Raw genomic sequence first — 7657 nt, forward strand, 5'->3', positions numbered from 1 at the left:
AAGAAGCAGCCGCGGCCCCGCGCCGTGCCCACGCCGACTCGCGCAGCACTGACCGGGCCGGGCCCCGCTGCACCGGCGCCCCGGGCAGGCCAGCGGAGCTGCGCGCAGGGAGACGAGCACGGCGCCTACCGCGGGGTCAGGCGGTTTCCGCAGGCGAATGCAGGCAGTGCGCATCGCTGGATTCCAGGCAGGCCCCGCAACCACGTTCCGTCTCTGCCGCGGCCTCGGCCCCGACCCCTCCCCGCAGCGCGCTGCCCCGCCCGGCCTCGCCCGGCCCCGCCCTGCCCCCGCTGTCCGTCCCGGGACTTCACCTTGGCCGTGGCGGGCCGCGGGCGAGGCGGCAGAGTGTGCCCCTTATCCCGCGGCGCTGAGGCAGGGGCGCCGGGCCGCGCCCCGCCGGTCTCATCCGCGCGGCGGCAGGAACCTGCCGGCACACAGCGCGACACGGGGCCGCCCGCCGCGCCCCGGCCCTGCGCAGGCGCCCCGCGCCCCGGCGGGGGGACCGGTGCCGGCCTGCGTGGCAGGGCTCCCTCCGCCTGTCACGGCGAGATCTTCCCCACCTGCTGTGCTGCTGCCGCGGGCCCTCCCTGCAGGCTCCGGAACACTGCGGTCGCAGCCGGCTGGTGGGAGAGGGAGCGACCGCCTCAGGCGGCTGCACGAACCGGGAGGCGTGTAAGAATCATATGGCTGCAGATCAGTGCGACAAGTCGCGTGAATTAGCCTCGCCCGTGGCGGTCCTGTAGTGTCACACAGTCCTCCGTCACACGAGGCGTCTCTGCCCCGGCCCGCGGGCACTGTCACACCCCATTTTTCGTGGGAGGTAAGAGCTCGCAGATGGAAGTGGAACAGAGATCCCTGCTACCCAGCGTGCTGAGGAAGCACCAAAGAAAACTTCGACTGGGGATTTGTAAAAGCCCAAAACAAAGAAACAGACCGAACCATTAGATTTTATAGCAAATTAATCTCTGTGGTACCCAGGTCTGACTCACTCAGCTCACTGATGACTTCTAGACGTCAGCAACATAGCTCCGTGATACACTTCCATCCATAACAGCCAAGAAATAACATTTCATGAAGTACCTCAATTGGAGAAAGGAAATGTGCAAGAATAATGATGATTTAGAAGACTCACAAAAGAGAAGAAGCCTTTTAGTTAAGGCTGATAAATCAAAATCCATTCCAAATCTCTCATATACTAGTAATCATAGGTAATGGTTCCGTCAAGGGCATAATACCTAATAGAAATACGCAACGCCTGTTTCCCAATAACATTGTGTAACTACAGAGTTGCCTATCCTGCTTCTCATACAGCACAATGTAGATTCTAAATTGTACATGCTTTTATGCATCTTGCTTTTCAAAATGCATATGCCTTATCCATCTGGCTAAAGTAGCTGCAACCACTGCCTTATAAGCTGTGGTTTATTCTAACCCCAAGGACTGGACTAAAGATTTTCAATATTTTTTCACTAACAAACAGCTATGCATTTTGGGTGACAGTTGTCACCTCTTCCTTGGGGCTAAAGAGGAGCAGTTTACAATTACTGCTTGTTAATGTTTTAGTTTTGGTATGGTGTTATGGTATTAGATAAATTGTGCTTCCCATCCATGCAGCAATCCACATGTGATCTGTGTAGAGAACATATATGTCTTTACCTTGTGAATGTGGAACAAAACTGCTTTAATGACAAGTCAATGGAAACTTGATAGTTGGGACCAAGGGGCCACTTCTGCACACTTGTGATAGAGTACAAGTAGATACCAGCCCTCCTATGTGGTTCTGGTGAAAAACAGTGTTTGCCTGGCTGTTAGTTTCAGCCAGTTTCTGCCCATCTGATCAGGGAAGTTAGCTTCTATTTTGGTAGAGTTAATTTAAGTTTAAGGTGATACAACAGATTCTTAATTTCATCATCATATCATTTAAGCATAAACATTGATTACGCTTTCTGAATTCCCCTTCCCACCATATTAAAATAAATGGATAGGAGTGGTAACCAGTTATCCTTGACTTTACTTACATGATCTTTATCCAGCAAATACTTAAACATTAATCACACTTCCTAGACCTTGTGAACAATCAGAAAATACACAGGTTTGAATGGAGCTTTGTCCCTCCCCTACCTAACACATTATTCAGTCACCTATCTTGAGTAAGTAGAACCCAGAGAATCAGAATGCAGTAATTTAACAGCATATTGGCACTAGGCAGGAACAGTCTTAATTGTTCCAAAACAGCAGTCATAGTTGACAGCTGTTAAGGGAGAATACTTTAAAACAGAAAACGATGCAGCTGAAAGTTTTCTGTGAAGTTCTATTCATAGAATGATTTTAGCTCTCTAAAGCAATGTCAGGCATTAGAAGATGTAGAATAAACTCAAGTATGACTCAATCAAAGACAGAAATAGTATCAGGCAGGCACTGGCAAGTAAAAAGCAAATAAGAAGAATATAAATAAAAATCTCTCTCTCTCTCTTTTTTTTATTTTTTTTTATCTGATCAAAGAGGCAGACAAGTTTATTTGTTCAGAAAATATTATTATTAAATACCTCCATGTGTGTCCTGGCACACGACAAAAACAAATCAGCTAAAAACATGAGAATCCTCTGCTGGAGAAAGAACACAAAACATTAAATCAAATTTTCTGATTGTTCTGTAACTCATGTTTTTTCTAGCAGAACATCTGCTTGTGGGAGTTGAAGGTCATTAATGAACTTAGATTTATTATTTTTTTCTTTTGCAGATAAAGTGAGTCCACATTTAGGACTTATTTCTACAGAAGACAAGTTTGCCTTTAGAACAAATGCACAAAACATAGTAACAGATCAATATTGTTCTTAATTGTGTAAGAATTTTCAACAGTTCTGATGGAATTTAGTTACATGAGACTGCAAGAATTTGTCCTAGTTCTGTTTTCAAACACATTCCAGTGAAAAGTGAATGGTTTGAATCCTTTGTAAAGATATACTTGAAAAATCACAGAACACAATTCTAAACATTTATCAGATACTATAAAAACAATATAACAGTTATTTATTTCATTTCACAGAATTTTCAACTTTCCAGATGAAATCTTTACTGCAAACAAATAAGTTTTTACTTAGCCAGAGGAAAACATAAATCTGTGGTGTTTTGCAAATAAGATGATGACAAGTAGTATTACTGCCATTAAGCAAAAGCTGGACAAACCCAGGCACTCTCTTCCAAAAATAACAGCTACAGCAATACTGCCTTGCAGTGCAGAACTGGTTCCACGCAAGACTAAGCCTCTAATTTTGCTATTTAAACAAAATTTTGTCACAAGTACATACTTTTCAATAGAACAATCCAAGCACTTAAAAAAGAAAAAAAGTAACAAATATGTCTCAATCTAAACTCAATGTGGAAAAGCAAGTCCCTAAGAGAGTCTATGTCCAGTAACATAAATTAAAAAAAAAGAAAGAAAGAAAAAAAAAAAAAATAGAGTAGCTTGTATGTTTACACAAATTGTAGTGCATTCATTTACTATTTTTGGCAAGCTAATAAAAGCAGTGACTCCAGCAACACTTTCTGAAGGTTATGCAAAGGCAAAAGACGTGAAGAAAGGCTGCCACCCCCAGCTGCACACTTACTACCTCCATTATCTCAACATCTACTAATACATACACAGTACCAAGTCTTACAGAATCAGCATTCGTAACTGAAATAATAGCAGGTAATTTTTTAAGTTAATAGCTATCCCCTATGGAAGCAAGAAGAACAAGGAGGATAAGAAAAAGTTCTTCAAATTACTCTTAATGATAACAATATGTAAGCATTGTTTGATTCTACCCCCTCTCATCCTCAGTATCCCTATCACCTAGTTACTCCCTCCTTTACTAGTAAATCTTTATCTGTACTAGTTCAGTCTGCCTTGCCTGAATCTATGCCCGTGTATACTGAATAAATCCAGTCAGTTCCAGATGATAAACAGCTACCAGCCCTCCTTAGCTGTGAAAAATAATCACTCCCTTATTTGAGAGTCAACTCTTATCTCTGAATACACACTGGAGAATTTGTTTTTGTCCCTTTTTCTCTTAGATATGTAATTCCTCTCTGAACATTAGAATACTCGGTACTTTTCTTCTGTTTTCTTCTGAACATAGCTTCTGTTCTTTTTCACATTTGAGAATATCTTTTGTGCTCTGCTATGTATGTGTTTCAACACACACAAAAGCAATTCAGTTCAACCTCACATCTGTGTCTCATTGAGATATTCTTGCTTTTATAACACTACAAAAGAAATCACGCATCAATATTCTTTGCACAGACTAATTCTGAAAGTATAGATTTGTAGCCTGGTGGATATTTTCATCTCAGTCTTCAGGGGAAGGGTGTTTTGGTGTAGTGTGGTGGTTTAACCTTGCAGGCAGCTCAGCACTACACAGTTGTTCCCTTATCTCCAGTCCCACAGCATGACGGGTGAGAGAATCAGAAAAATGTAGAGCTTGTGGGCTGAGATAAAGATGGTTTAATAGGACAAAGAGTAAGGGAAATGATAATAAATATATGCATATATACAAAAGAAGTGATACACAGCCAGGTTACTGATGCCAGCCAGGCCCCGAGCAGCAGGAGCCCTCCCAGCTAAGTCCCCCAGTTTTATTGTTCAGCATGATGCCATTCAGGTACAGGACATCCCTTTAGTCAGTTTGGGTCAGCTGTTCCAGTTCTGTGCCATCCCAGCTGTTTCTGCACACCCAGTTTCCCTCTGGCAAGGGCAGTGTGAGGAGATGAAAAGTCCTTGACTTAGCGTAACCACAGCTCAATAACAACTAAAGCACCAGAGCAACACTGTTTTTTCTCATAAATCCAAAACACAGCACCATACCAGCCAGAAGACACCAGCTAAAAACAGGACAGTAGGAAAAAATGTCAAAAGCACATGCTTGTACTGAGGCTTGTACTAAGTCAGACACTTATGTATCTACTGATAAGCAAATTATAGTTATACATACAAGATATTAAAAACAACAACAGAAGAAAACAAAGAAAAAAGAGAAGTGACTCTCCTGTGTTACAGTCAAACAATTTTCAGGTGTTTTTTTTTTGTTGTTGTTGTTGTTTGTTTGTTTGTTAGAGGGGGAAGAATTTATGCACGTCATTTAGTTCAATTGATTTCTGCACTCAGGGCAGTATTTTACTATCCTTTCTTATCCTGTTTGTTAGCATATATATTTTTAGCAATGTGAGTACACTAGAATTTGATAGCTGACAAGTATTACAAATTTGCAAACTGGGGGCAGTTGGTTTTGTTGTTGTTTTTAAACAGCCACTAATCAGGAAGAGCCTGTGGTAAATTCCTTCATATACAAGCATATTAAAGAAAAGTAAGTAAGAAGTAAAATAGACTGCATCCCAGCTGAAGCTCAACTTCTTTCTATTCATGAAAGTATCTGCATGCTTTCACACATCTCCTTTTCCCCCCCTCCCTGCATGAATTATTTCCGTTGGCAAGACACAAAGAAATTCCAGGTTCTTGAAAAATTTCAGCTGTTCTTTGAGCAAAGCAAAATGTAAGGAATAACCTTGAATAAAGATGATGAGATACTTTCTTCTTTGGAAAATGCTAACTGAAAATAGCTTTGCAGCAGGTAATCTCTTGCTATGATGGACTTAAGATGATACTTGAAGGGAGAATACACTGTCAACTCTCAAAAATGATAAACAAATGTATATTTTAAATACACACATGATTCCTAGAGCAAACAAAGGAAACTTATCTATTAAACGTTTCCATTTATTTAGCATGTTTTAGTAGCAACCTCCAGAGTATGAGTATTTTTTTTTTTTTTTTTTTTTTTTTTAATGCTGAATAGTACAAAACAAGTCTGCTCATATCTCCTTGTCAGTATCCTTAAAAAATTCATGTTTTAATATGAGTTGCTATAGTGTAAAAATAGCCTCTGTATTACAAACTCATACAAAATACAGCAATACTTTCAGAATTAATATCATTTTGGAAAGAAAAAAAGAGCAGGCAGTCAACTGACTACACTCTTAGCGTAGTCAGTGCACAGTTAGCTGAAGTTTCCCTAAACAAAGCAGCCTATGTACATCTAGTATAGAGTGATGTCTTCTTACTGTATCATAGGAACAAATGTGCTCCATAATTAATGCTTAAGCAAGTTCCTCATAATCCTTACATTTAATCAAGTCCCACTCTGCCAAGAAAAAAGAACACCTGTTCTGGATATAGTCACTACATGCAGGTTGCCTTTCCCTCTCACCCTCCCCCAACTCTATTTTGCTTGATGTTGACTATCTTGTGGATCTTAACATCTAAACGGGAAAATATTTTTGTATTAAACACCAAAGCATTTTAAGTATTAGTAACTAGTAAAGTAAGTGCATGGAAACTAAAAATAAATAAAAAGGTTTTATATCTTTGGATGTCCCATGCAAGTACCACAAAGATCAGTCTGCTCTGCTCTACCCCAAAGAACTTCACTGTACCATAGGAAAATAACATGCTTTGATTATGCTCATAGAAAGCACCTCAGCTTACTGATTACAGCAGTGAACACAAAGTAATTTTTTAAACTCTTACAGACATTTCATGCAAACAACCAACCTTCTCATCTTTCACTCCTGGTAATTTTCTTGCCAAGAGAAGCAGTTAAAGTCAGTTACAATACATCCACTGGTCTACTGAGAACTGGAATGAGGTCACCACAGACACGTCACAAAAGCCAGGTCATAATTCTTATTGTTCAGCCTGTACAGAAACATAGATAAGCATGTGCTAATGGAAGTGTAGATAACAAACTTCAAAAGTAATACTCTTTTGGAAATTAATTTACATTAAGTACTGCAGGTTTTAAAATTAATTTAATATCTATATAATAATCATGTCTGCAACAATAATCTGAGAAGCTCTTTTATCAAGTGTATACATAGAATTCCCCAGAAATTCAGCACTCTTTCTACAGAGTTCTGGTTCAGGCACCATATTCCTTGCTCCAGGAAAGTAGATGTAACTAGTTTTCATTTACAGATGCTTAGCTCCGATCAGGTTCAGCACCGAAGATCTGTTCTTTGCAATCACAGCATCACTGATACAGGGCATCTACCACACAGAGCAGGGCATCCTCTCAGAACATAGGACTGCAGTGTGGAACGATCCCCCAAAACATCTCTGAAGCCACTGAATCTGAAAGGATAGCTCTTTCTGATGCAGCAAGTGCTATCAGCGGTCTGACAGTTGGCACAGATTCTTCTCCTCTTGCCTCGCTCCATGTACAGTTGCTCTGTGCGTGGGGTGTGTTAAATAGGAAGAATGAATTGCAAAGTTAGCTTTTCCATTTTAAATGGAAAATGAAAACTTCCTCATATACACTGGAGCGGAAGCCTCTAGGCTTAAGTAAGCTCTTTTTGTTTATCAGAGCACGGTAAGAGCTGACTTCTATAACTGTGACGTTTGCTTTAGGCACGGGAAATATTCAGTCTTTGCAATTAAAGATCAAATTCTCAGTAAACGGCTCTGAAGCCGTGGGTCCCCCAGACACGTCAGCTCGTTTCGCCCAGAGGACGAGATAACTAACACTGCCCGCAAGAAGAGTAACGTAACGCCTGATGACAGCAAAGCCGCGGAGACAGAACCGATGCCCCGCCGGCAGGGCTCTCGCTCTGCCTTCCTCTT

At 41.3% G+C, this 7657-nt stretch overlaps 1 protein-coding gene across 5 annotated transcripts in view; it reads right to left on the reverse strand.

Annotated features, from left to right (window-relative positions):
• Nucleotides 1-7657, reverse strand: part of AGTPBP1 (ATP/GTP binding carboxypeptidase 1) — an 85098-nt gene that overhangs the window by 59066 nt on the left and 18375 nt on the right. Inside the window, exon 2 of one of the 5 annotated variants that reach the window (XM_048930842.1) lies at nt 6590-6733. The exons of 1 other annotated variant lie outside the window; for it this stretch is intronic. The gene's annotated coding sequence lies outside the window, so the exon portion shown is untranslated. Of the gene's footprint in view, nt 1-129; nt 237-311; nt 461-560; nt 701-6589; nt 6734-7657 lie in introns of those variants that run through there. 3 more of the 5 variants (XM_048930839.1, XM_048930838.1, XM_048930840.1) reach the window with 3 other exon arrangements.

This window comes from Lagopus muta, chromosome Z (assembly GCF_023343835.1).
Source record: "Lagopus muta isolate bLagMut1 chromosome Z, bLagMut1 primary, whole genome shotgun sequence".
Classification (NCBI taxonomy): domain Eukaryota; kingdom Metazoa; phylum Chordata; class Aves; order Galliformes; family Phasianidae; genus Lagopus; species Lagopus muta.